Source organism: Callorhinus ursinus, unplaced genomic scaffold (genome assembly GCF_003265705.2).
Source record: "Callorhinus ursinus isolate GAN/ISIS: 27379988/994484 unplaced genomic scaffold, GSC_fseal_2.0 scaffold45, whole genome shotgun sequence".
NCBI classification, from domain to species: Eukaryota; Metazoa; Chordata; class Mammalia; order Carnivora; family Otariidae; genus Callorhinus; species Callorhinus ursinus.
Window position 1 is genome coordinate 6,160,385 of NW_027397107.1, and position 7,623 is coordinate 6,168,007.

Genomic DNA, 7,623 nt, shown 5'->3' on the forward strand with positions numbered 1-7,623 from the left:
CACTAGGGGCTCCCAAGCCTACATGCCCCACAGCGGAATGAACGCTTTCCCCAGAACTGCTTGTCCTTTTTTTGGGTGAGAAAAGCTGAAGTCTGGGAACTTATTGTAATTGGGCCTCTCAGGGATAAAAAAGGACCTTGGGGTGGCTGACAAGGCTGCACCTGGATCACGTGGGTTCCATTCTTTTGGGTTACGATGTGTTCTCTGTTCCCATAAAGGGAGGGAAAGTCACTCACATATATCTAGCATCTAGAGGGCAGTCATGATTCTGGGCACTCCTCACAGTAATCCTACAAGGCAGACATTATTTCCTCCCTTTTACCGACGAAACTGAGGCTCAGAGGGTCTCTCACAGCTAGTAAGAGGGAGCACTGAAACTCTTACACTGCTCCCCCGCAGGAGATCCAAGGACAGCCTCCTCCCCTGACAGAGTGGTGGATGGGGGGGGGGGACCTCGCTGGCAATGGAGGGCCAGGTCAGCCCCACATCCGGCAAGCCTCTCAGCCCTGTGTTCTTCATCCTTCTTTAATGGGATGATAGTCAACTTTGCTTTTAAGAGCTGTGTGATCTAGGGACAGGACCAGCAGGGCCCAGTACAAAGTGAAAATGTGGGACCCCTTATTTAAAAAATTAAAAATTTCAAAACAGGGGTGCCTGGGTGGCTCAGATGGTTAAGCATCTGTCTTCGGCTCGGGTCATGATCTCTAGGTCCTGGGATCAAGCCCCACATTGGGCTCCCGGCTCAAGGGGGGTCTTGCTTCTCCCTCTCCCTCTGCCACTCCCCCTGCTCATGCTCTTTCTCTCTCTCTGTCTCAAATGAATAAATAAAATCTTTAAACAAAACAAAACAAAAACTTAAAAACAGCAACAGCAGAGCATTAAACCAAGCATGGGGCCCTTCTAAATATGAGGGGCCTGTGTGACCATACAAGGCACATGTCCATGAAGCCAGCTTTGTCTAGAGCAATAATAGAAATAATGAAATCATAATAGCTTCCCTCTTTAGCACAACTAATCTGCACTATATTCTTTCACTTTAAATCTTTTGTTTCTTTCAATCTTTCTGGGGTTTTCTCCCCCTGCGTGTGGGTTTTGTTTGTTTTTTCAGAGAGAGAGAGAGAGAATCTTAAGCAGGCTCCACGCCCAGTGTGTGAGCCTGACGCAGGGCCTGATCCCACAACTCTAAGATGATGACCTGAGCTGAAATCAGGACAACTGAGCCACCCAGGCACCCCTCCCCCTGTGTGTTTTTATCTCTACAATGAGGAGGTTGGACTAAACCAGAAGTTCTTAACCCTGGTTACACATTAGAAGCACTTGAGGACTTGAAAAAACTATCCAAAGCTGGCCCTAGTCCTGCAAAGATTCTAGCTGAACTAGGTGGCGGTGGGGCCGGAACATATCCCTAAACTCCCCCCCAGTTCTGAGACTCTGATTCCTACTTGAGGGTGATGATGACAAAAATGTCCTTCCCCTCCTTTGAAAAAGCAGCAGAGGTATCTGGACCACTCTAGCTCCCATTGGGCAGGGAGCCTTGAGGTCTCAGGTCTGGGAATTTTTACTGGCAATGACACGAAGAGTATGTGTCCTTGGTGGGTCTGGATAAGGGGTGGGTCTTCTGAAGAATTTGTTTCTCAGCCACAGCAGTCGTTTGCTCAACTCTCCATTCTGCTCAGGGTCCCGGTGCTCCCGTGTTCCCTGGGGGTCTCGGGGCACGCCGTCAATTTGTGGCGGTATTCCTGGGCGTGAAGGAAAAACAGTGGCTTTCCCGAGCCTTCTGGGAACTGCCAGCTTGCCTAACTTCCTTGACAGAGCCAGAGCAATGTGCGTAAAGCTGTGAGGGAGAAGAAAGCAGAAAGGAAAATGTTTATCACACATTTTCTGAGTGCCTGGCATTGCACTAGGAACACTCACATTTAATCTTCCCAAACCCTTCTGGGTATTTTTTTAAAATCTCCATTTTAACAGTCCAGAAAAGCTAAGTAAGTTGCGGGATGTCCCACAGCTCACTGAGTGGTCCCTCTACTTACTGGAGGGGGAGGGCTGTGGTTTAGAGATATGGTGGAGTGGGGCGAAGGCTGGGTGGTGCTTGCTTCACCCCTGCCCTGTCATCTCTCTGACCCCTGCTGGCCAAAGGCCTGGGACCCCAATCTCTTGGTCAAGCCCCACCTCTACTCTCACCCCAGCAATGCTCCCTGGGAAACTGGGTCTGAGGGCCAGTATGCTCCCAGAGTCTGTGGGACTGGCCCTCTTTTCTGGCTGAGAAAGCCAAGCTGTGGCCGGAGCCAGTGAGGCATGGCCTAGGCCTGCCTTATCAGGCCTGCACAGAGCTCAGAAACCCTTCACCCTGGGTCCTGTGGAAATGGTTTGGAACACTGGGTCCATTCACTGATGTGAGAACCCAAGGATGAAAGGAAAGTCCCCTGGGAAGGCAGCCCAGGCTCCTCACAGAAGCCCATCAGGAGATGGGGCTAATGCAGTGATCCTGGAGCCACTGAGCAGGCCGAAACTCCTTCTAGAATCAAACTCCTTCTCTGAAGTCAGTTATACTGCCCAGAACCTGAATCTGCCACACAGATTGGGGTAGTTCTGTGAGAATGATCATCAGCCTCAGGCTCTGCTCAAGGGGGGTTAGCCTCACCTTTGAGGAAGGGTCTCAAATTCCCCTCCCTACACTTGAAGGGGCTTGTAGAGGCTCAGGAAAGCTGTGGGGTCCTGGTGGAAGGGTGGTAAGGGAGGAAACCCTAGACAATTTAGGGGGGTGGGCAGGACTGCAATCTCCCTAATGGATTCATGGCCAGACCAGAGGGGAAGGCTGAAGCTGATCTGGAGGCCCCACCCCCTAGGAATCCACCCACACCCCTTCAGGAGGGGGACCTACAGTTTCAGAGCCCTGGGTTGGGCTGAGCCAGTGAGGCCTGGACCCACTAATAAGTGCCATGATGAAAGATTTCTATCACATTGTGACTCTCAGGACTGCCAAGTGGCTCAAAAGTGGAGGACTGGGGAATATTCTTTTAGTTCATTCTTTAAAAGCAAAGGTCAGATGAAAAATATTTTGTAAGATGAACTGTGATATGGGATGAGAGACAGTCCAGGAGATGGATGAGGGTGATACTTGCACAACAGTGTGAATATACTTACTTAATGCTGCCAAACTGTTCACTTTAAAATTGTTAAAACAGGGGGTGCCTGGGTGGCTCAGTCGTTAAGCGCCTGCCTTCAGCTCGGGTCATGATCCCAGAGTCCTGGGATCGAGCCCCGCATCGGGCTCCCTGCTCAGCGGGAAAACTGCTTCTCCCTCTCCCACTCCCCCTGCTTGTGTTCCTTCTCTTGCTGCGTCTCTCTCTGTCAAATAAATAAAATCTTTTTAAAAAATTGTTAAAACAGTAAATTTTATGATATGCGTATTTCACTACAGCTAAAAAAAGAGGAATGTGAAACTGTGGTTAGCTTGGGAAGTATGTCAAGTCAGCCTCCTCTGAGGCTGAAGAGAGGATTCATGTGCTCCAAGAGTGCGTGCAGGCTGTGGCCACCCAACTTTTGAAGAAGGTATTGTCTTCTCCTCAAGGCTCACAGTGACCCACCCAAGGGGTTAGAAATAGATTTTGAAGAGCCTGACAGATGTGCCTCTCTTCTCACTCTTTCTGGCTATCCTTGGGTCAATGAGACAGGATTTTCTTTCTCCAGTAATATTTGGGGATGAATGTGAGGAATGAGCCAATAGATCGGGTCCTGGCTCAGGAAGCATTTTTTGCCACCATGTTTTAGGACTGATAAACCATTTTACAAAATCACAGCTGGCGTGATTATGTAGAGTTTGTAGTGGAGAATGTAAGCATCCAACCTCAGAGAGCCAGATAATGACCCAGAGGAGAAGACACTTTGGGCAGAGATCCCAAAATGCTCCCTGTAGGGGTCCATAGCGGTATGCTAGGAGCACAAGGAGCCCCAGGAAAGAAGGGACTTCCTTGCCTGGAGTGTATCTTAAAACTCCTGTATCACAGGAGTGGACCATATTATGTTTTTATACTTTGGCAACCCATATACTGAAACAGGAGTGATAAAGAAGATTAACTTGGTCCCTGCACAAGGATGACATCAAATTTGTGAAGCATTCCATATTTTTTAGTAGATAGTTGAAAAGTAAAATTTAAAAAACAATCCAATTTGGGGGTGCCTGGGTGGCTCAGTCGGTTAAGCATCTAACTCTTGATTTTGGCTCAGGTCATGGTCTCAGGGTTTTGAGATTGAGCTCTGCATCAGGCTCCACCCCCAGTGTGCTTAAGATTCTCTCCCTCTACCTCTCCCCTCCCTTAAAAAAATAATCCAATTTACAATAAAAAAAAACAGAAAATACTTAAGAATAAATTTAACAAAAGATGTGCAAAATTTACACACTAAAAACTATAAAACATTCCTGAGGGAAATTTTTAAAGGATCTAAACACATGGAGAGATATACCATGTTCATGGATTAGAAGACTCAATACTGTTAATTCTCCTCAACTGATTTACAGATCTCATAAATCATAATCTCCATAGGCTTATAGAATTATAAAAATTGACATGCTGATTCTAAAATTAATGCAGAAATGCAAAGGACGTAGAATATCCAAAGCAATCTTTTTTTTTTTTTTAAGATTTTATTTATTTATTTGACAGAGAGCGACACAGCGAGAGAGGGAACACAAGCAAGGGGAAAGGGAGAGGGAGAAGTGGGCTTCCCACTGAGCAGGGAGCCCGATGCAGGGCTCAATCCCAGGACCCTGGGATCATGACCCAAGCCGAAGGCAGACGCTTAACGACTGAGCCACCCAGGTGTCCCCAAAGCAATCTTGAAAAGAAGTTAGAAGACTTACATTACCTTACTTCAAGACTAAATATAAAACTACACTAATCAGCATAGCATGGTACCATTATAAGGATCAACCAATAAATCAAGGGGCAGAACAGAGAACCGAAAATAGACTTACACTTATTTAGTTATTTGGTGTTTGACAATGGTACCAAAGCAACCCAAGGGAGAGAGAAAAATCTTTTCAATAAATGGGGGCTGGAATAACTGGATATCCAAATTAAAAAAAAAGAGCCTTAACTCCTATTTCACACCATACACAAAAAGTAACTCAAGACAGAGCACAGATGCAAAATAAAAGCTAAAACCATAAAGCTCTTAAAAGAAAACCAAGGAGGGGCGCCTGGGTGGCTCAGTTGGTTAAGCGACTGCCTTCGGCTCAGGTCATGATCCTGGAGTCGCTGGATCGAGTCCCGCATCGGGCTCCCTGCTCAGCAGGGAGTCTGCTTCTCCCTCTGACCCTCCCCCCCATGTGCTTTCTCTCTCTCATTCTCTCTCTCTCTCTCAAAAATAAATAAATAAATAATCTTTAAAAAAAAAAAAAAAAGAAAACCAAGGAGAATACCTTTGTGGCTTGAGAGTAGCAAATGTTTCTTAGGAAAGTAATAGCCATGAGTTAAAAAACTGATAAATAAGACTCTAACAATAACATAAGCTCATCAAAGACATTGTTTAAAAATCAAATAGGCAAGGGGTGCCTGACTGGCTCAGTCGGTAGAGCATGTAACTCTTGATCTCAGGGTTGTGAGTTTGAGCCCCATATGTGTGTAGAGATTACTTTAAAAAAAAGAAAATCTTAAAAAAAAAAAAGAACAGGTTAGCTATAGACTGGGGTCAAATTTTGCAAAATATATCTGAAAAGAACTGATATCCAAGATATATAAAGAATGTCTACAACTCAATAATAAAAAGACAAACAACCCCAGTGAAAAATTGGCAAAAGATCTGAACAGATGTGGGGTGCCTGGGTGGCTCAAATTAAAAAAAAAACAACAAAAAACACTTTTTTTTTTTTAACAGATTTTATTTATTTGTCAGAGAGAGAGAGAACAGGGGGAGCAGCAGGCAGAGGGAGAAGCAGGCTCCCTACTGAGCAAGGAGCCTGATTCAGGGCTCGTTCCCAGGATCCCGGGACCATGACCTGAGACAAAGGCAGACACTTAAGGACTGAGCCATCCAGGCGCCCCTAAATAAATAATATCTTTTTTTATTAAAGATTTTATTTATTTATTTGACAGAGAGATAGAGAGCACAAGTAGGCAGAGAGGCAGGCAGAGGGAGAGGGAGAAGCAGACTTTCCACTGAGCAGGGAGCCCGACATGGGGCTCGATCCCAGGACCCTGGGATCATGACCTGAGCCAAAGGCAGCCGCTTAACCGACTGAGCCACCCAGGCGCCCCTAAATAAATAAGATCTTTAAAAAAATTGAACAGGGGCACCTGGGTGGCTCAGTTGGTTAAGCGACTGCCTTCAGCTCAGGTCATGATCCTGGAGTCCCGGGATCGAGTCCCACGTCGGGCTCCCTGCTTAGCAGGGAGTCTGCTTCTCCCTCTGACCCTCCCCCCTCCTGTGCTCTCTCTCTCTCATTCTCTCTCTCTCAAATAAATAAAATCTTAAAAAAATAAAAATAAATAAAAAATAGGGGTGGGGGATGGGTTAGCCTGGCGATGGGTATTAAAGAGGGCACATTCTGCGTGGAGCACTGGGTGTTATGCACAAACAATGAATCATGGAACACTACATCAAAAACTAATGATGTAATTTATGGTGATTAACATAACAATAAAAAAGTATTAAAAAAAATAAATTGAACAGATGCTCCACAAAAGATGATATACAAATGGATGACAGGCGCACACAAAAGACAATATTATTAATAATCAGGGCAATGCAAATTAAAACAATAAGATACTACTACATACGCAACAAAATGGCTAAAATTTAAATGACTGACCCCCTACCAAAGGCTCATGAGAATAAGGAGCAACCAGAACTCTCATATATTGTTAGTGGGAATGTAAGCTAATACAACCACTTTGGAAAAAGGCAGTTCTTTTAAAACTAATTGTACACCAACCCTATGACCCAGGAATTCCACGTCTAGGTATTGACCTGAGAGAAATGAAATGATGTCCCCAAAAAGACTTATACAGGAATGTTCATAGCAACTTCTTCGTAATAGCCAAAAAGCTGGAAAAAACCCGACATCCATCAAGAGGAAAATGGGAAACAGTGCTATATTCATAAAATGGAATATTACTCCAAATAAAAAAAGAACAAATTACTGGTACGTGCAGCAACGTAGGTGACACAAAACCATTATGTTGAGTGAAATAAGCCTTACACAAAAGAGTATGTTCTATATGATTCAATAGATATAAAGTTCTAGAACAGGTAAAAACTAATCTATGGTGGAAACAATCCAAACAGTGGTGTCCTCTGAGAGGTTGGGGGCAGGTATTGATTGGGAAGGGGCATGAGGAAACATTCTGGGGTGATGGTAGGGTTCTATATCTTGCCAGAGGTTAGGGTGTACAGGTTTATGTATTTGTGAAAATTGGGCAAATGCACACTTAAGATTCTGTGTTTCATTGCTTGTAGGTTTCACTTCAAAAAACTATAAACAGCGGCTCCTGGCTGGCTCAGTTGGTAGGACATGCAACTTTTGATCTCAGGGTCATGAGTTCAAGCCCTACACTGGGTATAGAACCTACTTAAAAAATTTTTTTAACTATAAACAAATAATACCGAGCTCTAGTTAAAGAT

General features: G+C 44.8%; 1 non-coding gene across 1 annotated transcript; it reads left to right on the forward strand.

Moving 5' to 3' along the window:
• The first annotated feature begins 4,023 nt into the window (after positions 1-4,023).
• LOC112840113 (U6 spliceosomal RNA) lies at positions 4,024-4,129 on the forward strand. Its single transcript, XR_003212392.1, has one exon. It is a non-coding gene; the product is annotated as a U6 spliceosomal RNA (small nuclear RNA).
• Positions 4,130-7,623: the final 3,494 nt, after the last annotated feature.